This window comes from Giraffa tippelskirchi, chromosome 2 (genome assembly GCF_054371585.1).
Source record: "Giraffa tippelskirchi isolate mGirTip1 chromosome 2, T2T-mGirTip1v1.2.pri, whole genome shotgun sequence".
In the NCBI taxonomy this organism is placed as follows: Eukaryota; Metazoa; Chordata; class Mammalia; order Artiodactyla; family Giraffidae; genus Giraffa; species Giraffa tippelskirchi.
Window position 1 is genome coordinate 60,178,386 of NC_137276.1, and position 16,852 is coordinate 60,195,237.

The window sequence follows — 16,852 nt, forward strand, 5'->3', positions numbered from 1 at the left end:
GCTGTGTACAATTCTTACAACCCCATGGATGGCATCCCGCCAGGCTCCTCTGTCCATGGGATTTCCCAGGCAAGAATACTGGAGTGGGTTGCTGTTTACTAACACAAGGTAAGCTCTACAGATGTAGTAGCTTCAAGGCTCTCTGCCTAAATCCAGGCATCACTGTGACACTTACCCTGTTTTACACAGTCCTGGTTAATTATGTTTTCCTCTGAAATCATCAGTACTTATTATCTGTTCTATCAAGTATAGGTCTTGGCTTTTCCATTTACTTGGTAGTCTTGCTTCCTTTGCCTATCATTCCATGAATCTCTACTTTTGACTTTGCCCATGAGAAATACAGTTGCACAGGAGCCCAGAGCAAATTAGGAGCTGGAGATTGAGTCTGGATGAAGATCAATGCAGAGAAAAAAACTCACTTCACAAAGTTAAGAGTGAGGCCTAATGAAAGATGAATAGAATCCTTGCAGGGAAAAGCAGAATGAAGCCCAGAAAGGAGAGGAAGAGATGAGATCCTGATGGCTATTCCAAAGAGAGGGGGCATATTTTACAGTGTGAAGAGTCCCCTAAAGCATGAGGACTCTGAGGGGGAAGTTGTGTGAGGACACTGGTTCACAACACCTGGATGGGGAAAGAATTCCTTTGTGAATTATGGGGGGCTCAACATAGTTGGGGACCATCCACAGAAATGTTTACCGTATTTCTTCATCTCTAATTGTTAACTCTTGTTGGATATGAGCAACTTCAAGTCTCATTGGTAGGAAGAAAGTGTGCCATGGGACTCTACCTCTGCACTTCCTGAAGCCGTTGGCTTGTTTGGATGTTTAGTCATAGGCTGGGATCCAAGAACATAATTATAAGGAGTGGACTGATAAGAGTAGGAGAGAAAGAGTAGCCGGAAAGTAGCAGAAAGAGATGAGAAAGTAGCAATTATGGCCCCTGAATTTCAGTGTTACAGTTTTTAACGTGAGATTCTAACCCTCTGAAATTGTGAGCAGTTTTATGTGTCGCAAAGAGTCGGACACGACTGAGCAACTGAACTGAACTGAACTTATGTGGGCATTTCTTTATTTTTTAATCTCTAAGAAGAGGGTCAGTAGATTTCATCAGATTCTCAGAGGACTGTGAATTGCCCTTACCTGGCTTTGCTCAGAGGAATGGTCTATGATCCCTTGACACCCACTGGGCATTCTCAATGGCTGCCACTGGGGGCGCGAAGAGAAGGACAGAGGTGGTTGTGGTGTTTGTGTGGTGGTTAGTCTCTGAGTTGTGTCCAACTCTTTGTGACTCCATGAAATGTAGCCTTCCAGGCTCTTCTGTCCATGGGGTTTCCAAGGCAAGAATCCTGGAGTGGGTTGCCATTTCCTCCTCCTGGGGATCTTTCTGACCCAGGGATTGAGCCCAAGTCTCCTGTGTCTCCTGCATTGGCAGGCAGATTCTTTACCACCAAGCTACCTGGACAGAGAATATAGGGTAATTTCACCCCTACCCCTGCCAACTTCAGTAAGAGCAATTTTTAAAATTTATTTTTTCATGTAGAAATAGTTTTAAATTATACAAAAGTTAGAAAAATAACTAGGAAAAATGAAAAGTAGGATTATCTAGCTGAAAAGGGTCCCTTAGTTCTCTTGAATCCACTCCCACCATTGTAGGCAGGCATCCTGTAACAGGGTGCCTCATGTTGACTCAGTGTCCATGGCTTCATCATGGATTGCAACCACATAACATACTTCATGCTTTATTGCTTTCCCTACTGATGACTCCATTTCTCACTGCCTATTTTCATTCTTGCCATGTGGACAATTTAACTGACACTTAGAAAGACATAGTGGCATAGAAAAATATTTATAATTAAATCCTAAATGGAAAAAAGTAAAACCCAATTACACCAAAGCTTTCTGAGAAGTAATGAATAAAAGGTAAATTATTTGAGATCTTGCACATCTTTATGATTCTCCTGGTTATTTCTCATGGCTACAAGTTGGCTGCTATTGCTCTAGCCATCATATCTATATTCCAGCAGAAACTAAGTAGGAGGAATAAGGGGAAGAGTTCATTGCCTAAATCAAGCAGCAGAAACTTTCCCAGAAACCCCACAGCATGAGTCTACACATGTCCCATTGACCAGCAATTTGACACATGACCAGACCTGGTTGGGAAATAGACAAAGAAAAAGGAGGTTGGGACTGGGGTTGGGATCAGCCAATCAATAACTACTCCAGGTGGTAATTGAAAAGTCACCCTGTCTAACTTTTGGTCTTAAAATAGGAATCAAGGCAGGCCAGACTATGGAAAGAAATTTTCTTCCTCCCTCCTTTGCTCTCTTCTCCTCTTCTCTCTTCTGTATTATAAAATGTAAAATGTCAAGTGATGCCTTAACAGCTTTGAGGCTCATTGCTCCTCAATGCCTACCTGTGAGCTTCCCTGTTCTTGCATATATGCCCTCCCTCTGCTCCACCCCTAGCCCCACCCCCAACCCCACTCCAAGCCCAGCAGGAAAGTTCCCCAATTAGCAGAATCAGCTGTGCCTCACCTGGTCTTCAGCCTAATGGGTTTCACCTCCCTGTCAAATCTTGAAATTATACAAACAAGCCAATCACATCCCTCCATGTGAACAAAGGTTACCTCACTCTCTTCACCACAATGCCTGACTCCTAGGGCCCTGACTGGTTCTCTGTACTCCCAAGTACAATCCCTGCATGGTCCTGCCTGGCTTGCGGTGTCCTCCTCCTCGTCTCTGTGAGTACATATGGCTAGTAATCTGTCTGGCATCTGGTGTTGTGTGTTCAGCCACCTACTATTTAGAATGAAGGGAGCATCCCACACCAGTGGGGTGCATAGGAGTTGATCAGCATACCTGTACTGATACCACAGCAGAGAACAAGATACATGCAGGCCTTGTCCCTAGGGGGCTTAGCGTCTTGTGGGAAAGGTATATGCTTGTATTGTGTGTTTGCTGCTTCAAGTACTGGTGTAGGGTGCTATGGAGACAGTGAGTGAGAGAGTGTGTGTGTGAAAGTGTGTGAGAGAGAGTGTGAGAGTATGAGAGAGAGAGAGTGAGTGAGAGAGAGTGTGTGTGAGAGAGAATGAGAAAGTGCGAGTGTGAAAGAGTGTGTGAGAGAGTGTGAGTGTGAGAGTGAGAGTGTCTGAGAGAGTGTGAAAAAGAGAGAGTGTGAGAGTGTGAAAGAGTGTGTGAGAGAAAGAGTGAGAGTGAGAGAGTGTGTGTCCACTGCAGAGAAGTTTGGGTGAGACTGAGTTACCTAGGCAGAGGGATTAGAATAGTCAGAGAAGAGGTTTTAATATTCAAGCTGAGAGTTTGAAGAGCTAAGAAGAGAGGGCGGGAAATGCAGAGGAACTGTCTGAAGCAGAAGCTGGAGAGGGACACAGAGGCCAGGTCAGGGCGAGTCTTCTCAGCGGTGGGGAGAAGTTCAGGCTTTTCTGAGCAAGCACTGGCACGCTGCCTTCAGCAGGAGTACACGGATGGACATTTGCTTTTGGGAAGACCTCTGTGGCTTCAGTGTAGAAGATGGGAGGACATCGGAATTCAGAACCAAAGAAACCCAGGGAGGCTTTGGTAGCGGTCTAAGCAGAGTGGCAAAGCTTTATGGGCAGAACTGTTTGTGAGGTTCTGGACAAGTAGATGCAGAGAAACCCATGGTCTCTTAGTGTGACTTTACACTCAAGGGTTTTTGTTTTTACCTTCATCATAAGGGTCAGGGAAAGGAAAGCCAGCTGCTTATACAGGACAAAGCTTCAATTGCTCATGCCACAAGTTTCATATTAGAACTTTCTGCATCTGCCAGTCAAAGAAAATATAGCTCCAGTGGCTTACACGAATTGGACTTTTTTTTTTTTTCCCTAGAGAAAGGTGGTTGGTTCAAAGGAATCAAAGCAGATACCGCTTTTGGAGTCTCCCTCATTGTCCCATGGAGGCTGCTGCAGCTGCATCCATTATGCATTCAAAGCAGAAGGAAGGGTAAGTGAGAAAACCTGTGCTGGCTTTCTGTGACTTTATGTATCCTTGTAGTGGAAAAGAAAAATATTTTACAAATGACCTTTCCCAAATGACTTCTGCTTAGTCCTCACAGACACTGGCTACCCCAGCTGCATGGGAAGCTGGGATGGCAAGCATTGATTTTCAGGACCATCTGGAAGGAGGTAGAAAGGGAGAAGGGTACTGGGTAATGGCGATTCAGCAGCCAATCAGCCACAAGTGCCTTAATACTGGAGGGGAAAGGGGAAGCTATGGAGGCAAGCATGCAGCAGGGGTCAGTCACAGTCGTGAATTTTATGACAGGTTTGCTGGGAAACTACATTTAAGAAAATATATATGGTGACTATGATTCCCTTGACAGCACAACTGAGTGATTTGCAATGTACTTGCATTTCATGGCCCTGGTTCCAAATACTGTCACTCGCTTTCATGTCAGACACTTGAGTTGTTTCAAAATCACCAGACTTGTCCAGTATTAAATTGCACACATGTATGTGCACACGCAGACCTTTCAGGAGCCCCCAGTGTTTGGTGAGAAGCGTGCTTGCTCTTCTGATTGCTGTGGCATCAGTACTGTCGATTTGTTTGGGCAAACACGCTTCTTTCTAAGACCGGAACTCCAGGAAGATTAAAACTACCCTCTGCCCCAGGTCTTTTGCCGTAGATCTGAAATTTAAATTCCTTGAAAGTAGTTTTATGCCCATGGTATCATATGATTCTCATGGCAGTGTTGCAAAGCAGGCTTGGCTCACCATTTCAGAAGAGGAAACTGATCCAAAGAAATGAAATGATTTGCTTGTAGCATGTGAAGGTCAGCAGCCCTGCTCCAAAGGAAGACTTCTGGGTTCAGATCCCAGCTCCTTCTAATGCTGGGCGACTCAAGACTTTGAAGCAGCAAAGTGAGGCCACTGAAATACGGGAGGAAGACCAGTATTGATAAACAGAACTATAATTCTAGCTTAGGAAAATCTGGGAAAAGACTCTTCTGTGTGTCTATGTGATAATAAATCACCCTGAAACTTAGTCACATAAGCCACCGATTGTTTTATCATGTTCATGTATTCTGTGGTTCAAGAACAAAGGTCATAGTGGGGATGGTCTGTCTGCTCTATGATATGTGGGGCCTAGCTGGGAAGAGTTAAATGTTTGAGTTGCTCCATTACTGGGAACTGAAGACTTTCAACTTACGTGTCTGGTCCCTGAACAGGAATGACTCCAAGGTGGGCTCAGATGGGACTATTGACTTACTCACCTGTGTATGGTTTCTCAAGGTGGCTTAGGCTTCCCATTTTTTAAATTTAATTTTTATTTTATATTAAAGTATAATTGATTTACAATGTTGTTAGCTTTCGTGTTCAGCAAAGTGATTCAGCTATACATATGTGCTGTGCTTAGTCGCTCAGTTGTGTCTGACTCTTTGCGACCCCATGAACTGTAGCCCACCAGGCTTCTCTGTCTATGGGGATTCTCCAGGCAAGGATACTGGAGTGGGTTGCCATGCCCTCCTCCAGGGGATCTTCCCAACCCAGGAACTGAACCCAGTTCTCCCACATTGCAGGCAGATTCTTTACCATCTGAGCCATGAGGGAAGCCCCAGCTATACATATACACATATCCATTCTTTTTGTATTCTTTTCCCATATAGGTTATTACAGATTATTGATTAGAGTTCCCTGTGCTATACAGTAGATCCTTGTTGATTATTTCATTCTTTTTTGTGGCTGAGTAATATTCCATCATATATATGTATCACATCTTCTTTATCCATTCTTCTGTTGATGGACATTTAGGTTGCTTTCATGTTTCGGTTATTGAAAACAGTGCTGCAATGAACATTGGGGTGCCTGTATCTTTTCAAAGTATGATTTTTTTCTGGATGTATGTCCAGGATTGGTATTTTTGGATCATATAGTAGTTCTATTTCTAGTTTTTGAAGGACCTCCATACTGTTTTTATAATACTTGTACCAAGTTACATTCCCACAAAAAGTGTAAAAGAGTTCCCTTTTCTCCACATCCTCTTCAGCATTTATTGTTTTTAGACTTTTTGTTAATGGCCATTCTGACCAGTGTGAGATGATACTTCATTACAGTCTTTCCTAGTTTGATAATGTTTATTATTTTATTTTACAGCTTTTGTTTAGATGTAATTTAATACCTAAAATCTCAACATTTTAAAATGCACAACTCAGTATGTAATATAGTTTTATTAACTATTATTCACTGGTTTTTAGTATATGTGCAATGTTGTTGAAACATTGCCACTATCTCATTCCAGAATATTTCCGTCACCTCAGAAATGATGCCCAGTACCTCTTATCAGTCACTTTCAGTTCCCATTATTCCTTTACCTGAAAAGCACTAATCTACTTTATGACTTCATGGTTTTGCCTATTGTGGACATTGCATATACTTGGAATTGTACAATATCTGTTACTTTGTGAATGACTTCTTTTATGTAGCATAATGTTTTCAAGGATGAGCATGTTGCACTGTGTCAATCCTTCATTCCTTTCCATGGATGAATAACATTCCATTGCATGACTGTTTTGTTTATAAATTGATCAACTGATGGACATTTAGGTTGTTTCTACTTTTTGACTCTTATGAATAATGGTACTATGAACATTTGAGGATAATATTTTTGTGTGAACATGTTTTCAGTTCTCTTGGGTATATACCAAGGACTGGAATTGTTGGGTCATATGGAAACTCTATGTTTGAATTTTTAAGGACCTGCTTACCACCATGATTGCATTATTGCAAGTCAGCTGTGTAAGAGGATTCCAATCTTTCCAAATCCTTGCTAACACTTTTTATTTCCTGTGTTCTTGATTACACCATCCTAGTGGATGTGTAGTGGTATCTCAAGGTGGTTTTGACTTGCATTTCCCTAATGAGCAATAATATTGAGAATCATTTCATGCACATTTTGGTCATTTGTATAATCTCTTGGGAGATATGGTTATTCATATGCTTGCATAGTTTGTAATTGAGTTGTTTGTCTTTTTTTAAAAAAAAATTATTGGGGTATAGTTGCTTTACAAATTTGTGTTAGTTTCTGTTATACAGTGAAGTGAATCATCTATATTCATACATATATCCCCTCCTTTTTGGATTTCCTTCCCATTTAGGTCACCACAGAGCAACAAATGAAGTTCTCTGTGCTATTCAGTAGCTTCTAATTAGTTATCAGTTTCATACATAGTGGTGTATATATGTCAATCCCAATCTCTCAGTTTATCCCACTCCTCCCTTTCCCACTCGGGGTCCATATGTTTGCTCTCTATGTCTGTGTCTCTATACTGCTTTGCCAATGGGTTCATCTGTACCATTTTTCTAGATTCCACATATGCATTAACATATATTTGTTTTTCTGTTTATGACTTACTTCTTTCTTACAGTCTCTAGGTCCATCTACATCTCTCCAAATGGCACGATTTTGTTTCTTTTTATGGCTGAGTAATGTTCCATTGTATATATGTACCATATATTCTTTATCCATTCCTCTGTTGATGAACATTTAGGTTGCTCCCATGTCCTGTCTATCATTAATAAGACAGCAATGAACATTGGGGTGCATGTATCTTTTGGAATCATTGTTTTCTCCCTATATATATGCCCAGGAGTGGGATTTCTGGGTCATATGGTAGTATTGTTTTTAGTGTTTTAAGGAAACCCCATACTGTTCTCCATAGTAGCTGTATCAGTTTACATTCCCACCAGCAGTGTAAAAGGGTTCCTTTTTCTCCATACCCTCTCCAGTACTGTTTGCAAACTTTTTGATGAGGCCATTCTGACTGGTGTGAGGTGATACCTAATTGTAGATTTTATTTGCATTTATCTAATAATTAGAGGTGGCCCCTCCTGGCCACCTTGAATGTGGAGTAACTCCTCTCGGCCATCCTGTGCCTACGCAGCTGCCGCTTACTCCTTGGAAGGAAGGTGATGACCAACCTAGATAGCATATTGAAAAGCAGAGACGCTACTCTGCCAACAAAGGTCCGTCTAGTCAAGGCTGTGGTTTTTCCAGTAGTCGTGTATGGATGTGAGTGTTGGACTATAAAGAAAGCTAAGCACTGAAGAATTGATGATTTTGAAGTGTGGTGTTGGAGAAGACTCTTGAGAGTCCCTTGGACTGCAAGGAGATCCAACCAGTCCATCCTAAAGGAGATCAGTCCTGGCTGTTCATTGGAAGGACTGATGTTGAAACTGAAACTTCAATACTTTGGCCACCTCATGCAAAGAGTTGACTCATTGAAAAAGACCCTAATGCTGGGAAGGATTGGGGGCAGGAGGAGAAGGGGACGACAGAGGATGAGATGGCTGGATGGCATCACTGACTAGATGGACATGGGTTTGGTTAGACTCCGGGAGTTGGTGATGGACAGGAAGGCCTGGTATGCTGCAATTCATGGGGTTGCAAAGAGTCGGACACAACTGAGCGACTGAACTGAACTGAATAATTAGAGGTATTTGTCTTTTCATGTGTTTGTTGGTCATCTATATGCTTTCTTTGGAGATATGTCTATTTAGGTCTTCCATCCACTTTTTTAATTGGGTTGTTTTTTTTTTTTTCATATTGAACTGCATGAGTTGTTTGTATATTTTGGAGATTAATTCCTTGTCAAGATTAATTCCTTGTCAGTTGTTTAGTTTGCAAGTATTGTCTCCCATTCTGAAAGCTGTCTTTTCTTTTTGTTTATGGTTTCTTTGCTGTTCAAAAGTTTTTGTGTTTAATTAGGTCCCATTTGTTTATTTTTATTGTTCTAGGAGGTGTGTCAAAAAAGATCTTGCTGTGATTTATGTCAAAGAGTGTTCTGCCTGTGTTTTCCTCTAAGATCTTTATAGTGTCTGGCCTTAGATGTAGGTCTCTGCCCCATTTTGAATTTATTTTACTATGCTATTAGGGACCATTCTTATTTCATTCTTTAACATGCAGCTATTTAGTTTTCCTAGCATCACTTATTAAAGAGACGGTCTTTTCTCCATGTATTTTCTTGCCTCCTTTGTCATAGATTAAGTAACCATAGGTGTGGAGGGTTATCTCTGGGCTTTCTATTCTGTTCCAGTGATCTATATTTCTGTTTTTGTGCCAGTACCATATATTGTCTTGATTACTGTAGCTTTGTAGTATAGTGTGCAGTCATGAAACCTGATTCCTCTAGCACTGTTTTTCTTTCTCAAGATTACTTTGGCTATTCAGGGTCCAGATGGCGCTAGTGGTAAAAAACCCATCTGCCTATGCAGGAGACTTAAGAGACTTGGATTCACTCCCTGGGTTGGGAAAATCCCCTGGAAAAGGAAATGGCAACCCATTCCAGTATTCTTGCCTGGAGAATCCCATGGACTGAGGAGCCTGGTGGACTACAATCCATACAGTTATAAATAGTCAAAGTGACTTAGCACACACCACATACAAATTGTAAAATTTTTTGTTCTAATTCTGTGAAAAATGCCATTGATAATTTGATAAGGAGTACATTGAGTTTATAGATTGCTTTGGATAGTGTCATCATTTTCATAGTATTGATTCTTCCAATCCAAGAACATGGTATGTCTCTACATCTGTTTGTATTGTCTTTGATTTCTTTCATCAGAATTTTATATTAATAGTTTTCTTTGTACAGGTCTTTTGCCTCAGGCAAAAGTTTATTCTTGAGTATTTTATTCTTTTTGTTGCAATAGAAAATGGGATTGTTTCCTTAATTTCTCTTTCTGATATTGCTAGTGTATAGGAATGTAAGAGATTTCTGTGCATTAATTTTATGTCCTGCAACTTTACTAAATTCATTGATTAGCACCAGTAGTTTTCTGGTGGCATCCTTAGGATTTTCTATGTGGAGTACCATGTCATCTGCAAATAGTGACAGTTTTATTTCTTCTTTTCCAATTTGGATTCCTTTTATTTCTTTTTCTTCTCTGAGTGCATGGCTAGGACCTCCATGAAGTTGAATAATATTGGCAAGAGTCGGCAATCTCGTCTGGCTCCTGATCTTAGAGGAAATGCTTTCAGTTTTTAGTTTTTTACCATTGAGAATGATGTTTGCTATGGGCTTGTCATATATAGCCTTTATTACATTAAGGTAAGTACAATTTATGCCCACTTTCTGGAACATTTTTATCATAAACTGGTGTTGAATTTTGTCAGAGGCTTTTTCTGCAACTATTAAGATGCTTACATGGTTTTTATTCAATTTGTTAATTTGGTGTATCACATTGATTTATTTGTGTCCATTGAAGAATCTTTGCATTCCTGGGATAAATTCCACTAGATAATTGTGTATGATCATTTTAATGTGTTGTTGAATTTTGTTTGCTAGTGTTTTGTTAAGGATTTTTGCATCTATCTTCATTAGTGATATTGGTCTGTAATTTTCTTTTTGTGTGTGTGTGATATTGTTGTCTGGTTTTGGTATCAGGGCAATGGTGGCCTGGTAGAATGAACTTGGGAGTATTCCTTCCTTTGGAATTTTTTGGGAGAGTTTGAGAAGGATCAGTGTTAGCTCTTCTCTAAATGTTTGACAGGATTTGCCTGTGAAGCAATCTGGTCCTGAACTTTTGTTTGCTGGAAGATTTTTAATCACAGTTTCAATTTTATTACTTGTGATTGGCCTGTTTATATTTCCTATTTCTTTCTGGTTCACTCTTGGAAGGCTGTACCTTTCTAAGAATCTGTCCATTTCTTCTGGGTTGTCCATTTTATTGGAATATGGTTGCTTGTAGTAGTCTCTCATGATCTTTTTATTTCTGTGGTATCAGTTGTAACTTTTCCTTTTCATATCTAATTATTGATTTGTGTCCTCTCCCTTTTTGTCTTGATGAGTCTCACTAAAGGTTTATCAGCTTTATCCATCATCTCAAAAAATCAGCTTTTAGTTTCATTGATCTTTGCCATTGTTTCTTGTCTCTATTTTATTTATTTCTGCTCTTATTTTTATGATTTCTTTTCTTCTACTAACTTTGGGTTTTATTCTTCTATCTCTAGTTGCTTTAGGTATAAGGTTAGATTGTTTACTTGAGATTTTTCTTGTTTCTTGTGGTAGGATTGTATTGCTATAAACTTCCCTCTTAGAACTACTTTCATTGCATCCTATAGGTTTTGGGTCATTGTGTTTGGGTGGTCATTTGTTTCTATGTATGTTTTGATTTTCTCTTTTATTTCCTCAGTGATCTCTTGTTTATTTAGTAGCATATTGGTTACATTGCATGTGTTTGTGTTTTTACAGTTTCTTCCAGTAACTGATTTTTAATCTCATTGTGGTCAGAAAAGGTGCTTGACGTGATTTCGATTTTCTTAAATTTACCAAGGCTTGATTTATGCTCCAAGATGTGATCTGTCCTGGAGAATGTTGCACTTGAGAAGAAAGTACTCTGCTGCTTTTGGATGGAATGTCCTATAAATATCAATTAAATCTTTCTGGTCTAATGTGTCATTTAAAGCTTGTCTTTCCTTATTGATTTTCTGTCTGGATGATCTGTCTATTGGTTCAAGTGCGGATGTTAACATACCCCGCTATTATATTTTTACTGTTGATTTCCCCTTTACTGACTGTTACCATTTGCTTTATGTATTGAGGTGCTCCTACGTTGGGTGCATAAATATTTAAAACTGTTGTATCTTCTTCTTGGATTGATCCCTTGACCATTATGTGGTGTCCTTCCTTGTCTCTTTATTTTCTTATAAAGACTGTAACAGTCTTTATTTTCAAATCTATTTTGTCTGATATGAATATTGCTACTCTAGCTTTTTGATTTCCAATTGCATAGAATATCTTTTTCCACCCCCTTACTTTCAGTCTGTATATTTCCCTAGGTGGCCCTTACTTTCAGTCTGTATATTTCCCTAGGTGGTCTCTGGTAGACAACATATATATAGGTCTTGTTTTTGAATCCATTCAGCTGGTCTGTCTTTTGGTTGGAACATTTAATCCATTTACACTTAAGGTAATTATCAATATGTATGTTCCTATCACCATTTTCTTAACTGTATGTGACAATTTCTACCCTGTTGGTTGTTTGCTGTGAGGTGTTTTTGTACTTTTTCTTCTCTTGTGTTTCCCATCTAGAGAAGTTCCTTTAGTATTTGTATAAAACTGGTTTGGTGGTGCTAAATTCTCTAAGCTTTTGCTTATCTATTAAGCTTTTGATTTCCCTGTCAAGTCTGAATGAGAACTTTGCTGGTCAGAGTATTCTTTGTTGTAGCTTCTTCCCTTTCATCACTTTAAATATATCATCCCACTCCCTTCTAGCCTGTAGTGTTTCTGCTGAAAAATCAACTTATAACCTTATAGGGATTACCTTGTATGTTATTTGTTGCTTTTCCCTTCTTGCTTTTAGTATTTTCTCTTTCTCTAATTTTTGTCATTTTGATTAACATGTGTTTTGGTGTGTTCCTCCTTGATTTATCCTGTATGAAATTCTTTGCTTCCTGAACTTCAGTGGACGTTCTCCCCATGTTAAGAACATTTTTTAGCTATTAACTCTTCAAACATTCTTCAAGCCCTTTCTCTTTCTCGACTCCTTCTGGGACCCCCTACAGTGCAAATGTTGGTGCATTTATTGTTGTTCCAGATGTCTCTTAGACTGTTCTCATTTCTTTTCATTTTTCTTTATTCTATTCTGCAACAGTGATTTCCATCAATCTGTCTTCCAGCTCACTCATTCATTTTTCTGCCTCATTTATTCTGATATTGATTCCTTCTAGTATATTTTTCATTTCAATTATTGCATTGTTCATCTGTTTGTTTGTTTTGTAAAACTTCTGGCTTTTTATTAAACATTTCATGTATCTTCTTCGTCTGTGACTCCATTCTTTTTCTGAGATCCTGAATCATCTTTACTTTCATTCTCTGAGTTATTTTTCTGGCAGATTGCCTACATCCACTTCTTTTAATTTTTCCTTTGGAGTTTTATCTTATTCTTTTTCTCTGGGGTAAGTTTCTCTGCCATCTTATTTTGTCTAACTTTCTGTGTTTGTGGTCCCCGTCCTTAGGCTGCAGGATTATAATTCTTGATTCTGGTGTCTGCTCCCTGGTGGGTGAGATTGTTCCAGGAGCTTGTGCAGGCTTTCTGGTGGGAAAGACTGGTGTCTTCTCATTGGTGGGTGGAGCTAGGTCTTATCCCTCTGTTGAGCAGGGTTTGTCAAAGGCTGTGTTGGCTCAGGACTACTTTCATCAGCCTGTCTGCTGATGGGTGGGGCTGTGTTTCTACTCTGTTGGTTGTTTGATGTGAGGTGTCCCAGAAGTAGACCCTGCCGGCTGTTTTGTGGGGCCTGGTCTCACTGCCAAAATGGTAACCTCCAGGAGAGCTCATGCTGATGAGTATTCCATGCGGTATCTGCCAGCAGCATCCTTGCCCTCACAGTGAGCCATAGCTGACTCCCACCTCCCCAGGATATCCTCTAAGACCTGCAGGTAGGTCTAACTCAGGCTTTTATGGAGTCACTGCTTTGTCTTGGGTCCCAGTGTACATGAAACCTTGTGTGAGTCCTCCAAGAGTGGGGTCTGTTTCTCCCATTCCCATGGAGCACCTGCACTCAAGAGCTCCTGCACTCCTGCATTCAAAGCCAAATGCTCTGGGGGCTCCTCCTCCCAATGCCAGACGCTCAGCCTGGAAACCTGATGTAGGGCTCAAAACTCACTCCTGTGGGAAAACATCTATTTTCCAACATAATTATTTTCCAGTTTGTGGATTGCCCACCTGATGGGTATGGAATTTGATTATATCATGTAAGCACACTTTCTATCTTCTCATTGTGGAGTCTTTGCCTTTGGGTGTAAAATATTTTGTGGTATGTTTAAGTCTTTTTTGCTAATGATTGTTCAGCAGTTAGATGTGATTTTGGTGTTCCCATGAGAGGAGGTGAGCCCAGGTTATTTTACTCTGCCATCTTGTCTCGTGTCCCTGGGCTCAGTCAAATATTCAGTCCAGATGGTCTCAATTAAAACCGTGGTCTCTCAAGGCTGTGTCCTTGGAACACCTCCCACTATGGGAAAATGGACAGAAGGACATTCCAGGATGGAAGTATGTAAGGTGCCTCCAAGTGCATAAGACTAGCTTCCAAGTCAACCAGTAGTCATGCCCTCTCTGTGACCTCATATGAGTCTCCAGGCTATAGCCCCAAGGACCCTATGGCAGGAGCCTGACTTGGACATCCTTGAATGTGGGCATCAGGGAATTTTTACGTGGTGGCTCAGAGTTCTGAGATATTGTGTTCCAGTGAATAAGGCAAAAGCTGAGCAGCCCTTTGGAAGTCACACAGTGTCATTTTCACTGTGCTATATCAGCTAAAGTAGTCTAAAATCCACCAAGATTCAAGAGGACGGGATTCCTCCTAGTGAGAGGGCTATTTGCAGCCATGTTTTAAAACCTGTGCAGACACTAATCTATATTGCTGCTGCTGCTGCTGCTAAGTCGCGTCAGTCGTGTCCGACTCTGTGCGACCGCATAGACGGCAGCCCACCAGGCTCCTCCGTCCCTGGGATTCTCCAGGCAAGAATACTGGAGTGGGTTGCCATGTCCTTCTCCAGTGCATGAAAGTGAAAAGTGAAAGTGAAGTCGCTCAGTTGTGTCCGACTCTTCGTGATCCCATGGCTGCAGCCTACCAGGCTCCTCCATCCATGGGGTTTCCCAGGCAAGAGTACTGGAGTGGGGTGCCATTGCCTTCTCCGCTAATCTATATTAGCTACCTTTATTTTGAATTTTACCAAAGAATGTTGAAACTACTGCACAATTGCCCTCATCTCACACACTAGCAAGGTAATGCTCAAAATTCTCTAAGCCAGGCTTCAACATATGTGAACTGTGAATTTCCAGATGTTCAAGCTGGATTTAGAAAAGGCAGAGGAACCAGAGATCAAATTGCCAACAACTGTTGGATCATAGAAAAAGCAAGAGAGTTCCAGAAAAACATCTACTTTTGCTTTATTGACTATGCTAAAGCCTTTGACTGTGTGGATCACAACAGACTGTGGAAAATTCTTAGAGATGGGAATGCCAGACCACCTTACCTGCCTCCTGAGCACTCTGTATGCAGGTCAAGAAGCAACAGTTAGAACTGGACATGGAACAACAGACTGGTTCCAAATTGGGAAAGGAGTACGTCAAGGCTGTATATTATCACCCTGCTTATTTAACTTATATGCAGAATACATCATGCAAAATGCTGGGCTAGATGAAGCACATGTTGGAATTAAGATTCTTGGGAGAAATATCAATAACCTCAGATATGCAGATGACACTACCCTATGGCAGAAAGTGAAGAAGAACTAAATAGGCTCTTGATGAAAGTGAAAGAGGAGAGTGAAAAAGTTGGCTTAAAGCTCAACATTCATAAAACTAAGATCATGGCATCCAGTCCCATGAAGTTCAGTTCAGTTCAGTCACTCAGTCATGTCCAACTCTTTGCGACCCCATGGACTGCAGCATGCGAGGCTTCCCTGTCCATCACCAACTCCCGGAGTTCACCCAAACTCATGTCCATTGAGTTGGTGATGCCATCCAACTATCTCTTCCTCTGTTGTCCCCTTCTCCTCCTGCCTTCAATCTTTCCCAGAATCAGGGTCTTTTCAAATGAGTCAGTTCTTCACATCAGGTGGCCAAAATATTGGAGTTTCAGCTTCAACATCAGTCCTTCCCATGAAAACTCAGGACTGTTCTCCTTTACGAGGGACTGGTTGGATTTTCTTGCAGTCCAAGAGACTCTCAAGAGTCTTCTTCAGCACCACGTTTCAAAAGCATCAATTCTTCAGTGCTCAGCTTTCTTTATAGTCCAAATCTCACATCCATACATGACTACTGGAAAAAACATAGCCTTGACTAGACGGACCTTTGTTGGCAAAGTTATGTCTCTGCTTTTTAATATGCTGTCTAGGTTGGTCATAACTTTCCTTCCAAGGAGTAAGCGTCTTTTAATTTCATGGCTGCAGTCTCCATCTGCAGTGATTTTGGAGGCCCCCCAAATAAAGTCTGCCACTGTTTCCCCATTTATTTGTCATGAAGTGATGGGACCAGATGCCATGATCTTAGTTTTCTGAATGTTGAGCTTTAAGCCAACTTTTTCACTCTCCTCTTTCACTTTCATCAAGAGCCTCTTTCACTTTCATGAAGAGCCTCTTTAGTTCTTCTTCACTTTCTGCCATAAGGGTGATGTCATCTGCATATCTGAGGTTATTGGTATTTTTCCCAATTTTGATTCCAGCTTGTGCTTCATCCAGCCCAGTGTTTCTCATGATGTACTCTGCATATAAGTTAAATAAGCAGGGTGACAATATACAGCCTGACATACTCCTTTTCTTATTTGGAACCAGTCTGTTGTTCCATGTTCAGTTCTAACTGTTGCTTCCTGACCCGCATACAGATTTCTCAAGAGGCAGGTCAGGTGATCTGGTATTCCCATCTCTTTAAGAATTTTCCACAGTTTATTGTGATCCACACAGTCAAAGGCTTTAGCATAGTCAATAAAGCAGAAGTAGATGTTTTTCTGGAACTCTCTTGCCTTTTCAATGATCCAGCGATGTCGGCAATTTGATCCCTGGTTCCTCTGCCTTTTTTAAAACCAGCTTGAAGTTCATCTGGAAGTTCATGGTTCGTGTATTGTTGAAGCCTGGCTTGGAGAATTTTGAGCATTACTTTACTAGTATGTGAGATGAGTGCAATTGTGCGGTAGTTTGAGCATTCTTTGGCATTGCCTTTCTTTGGAATTGGAATGAAAACACATTTTCCAGTCCTGTGGCCACTGCTGAGTTTTCCAAATTTGCTGGCATATAGAGTGCAGCACTTTCATAGCATCATCTTTTAGAATTTGAAATAGCTCAACTGGAATTCCATCACCTGGTCCCGTCACTTCATGGCAAAG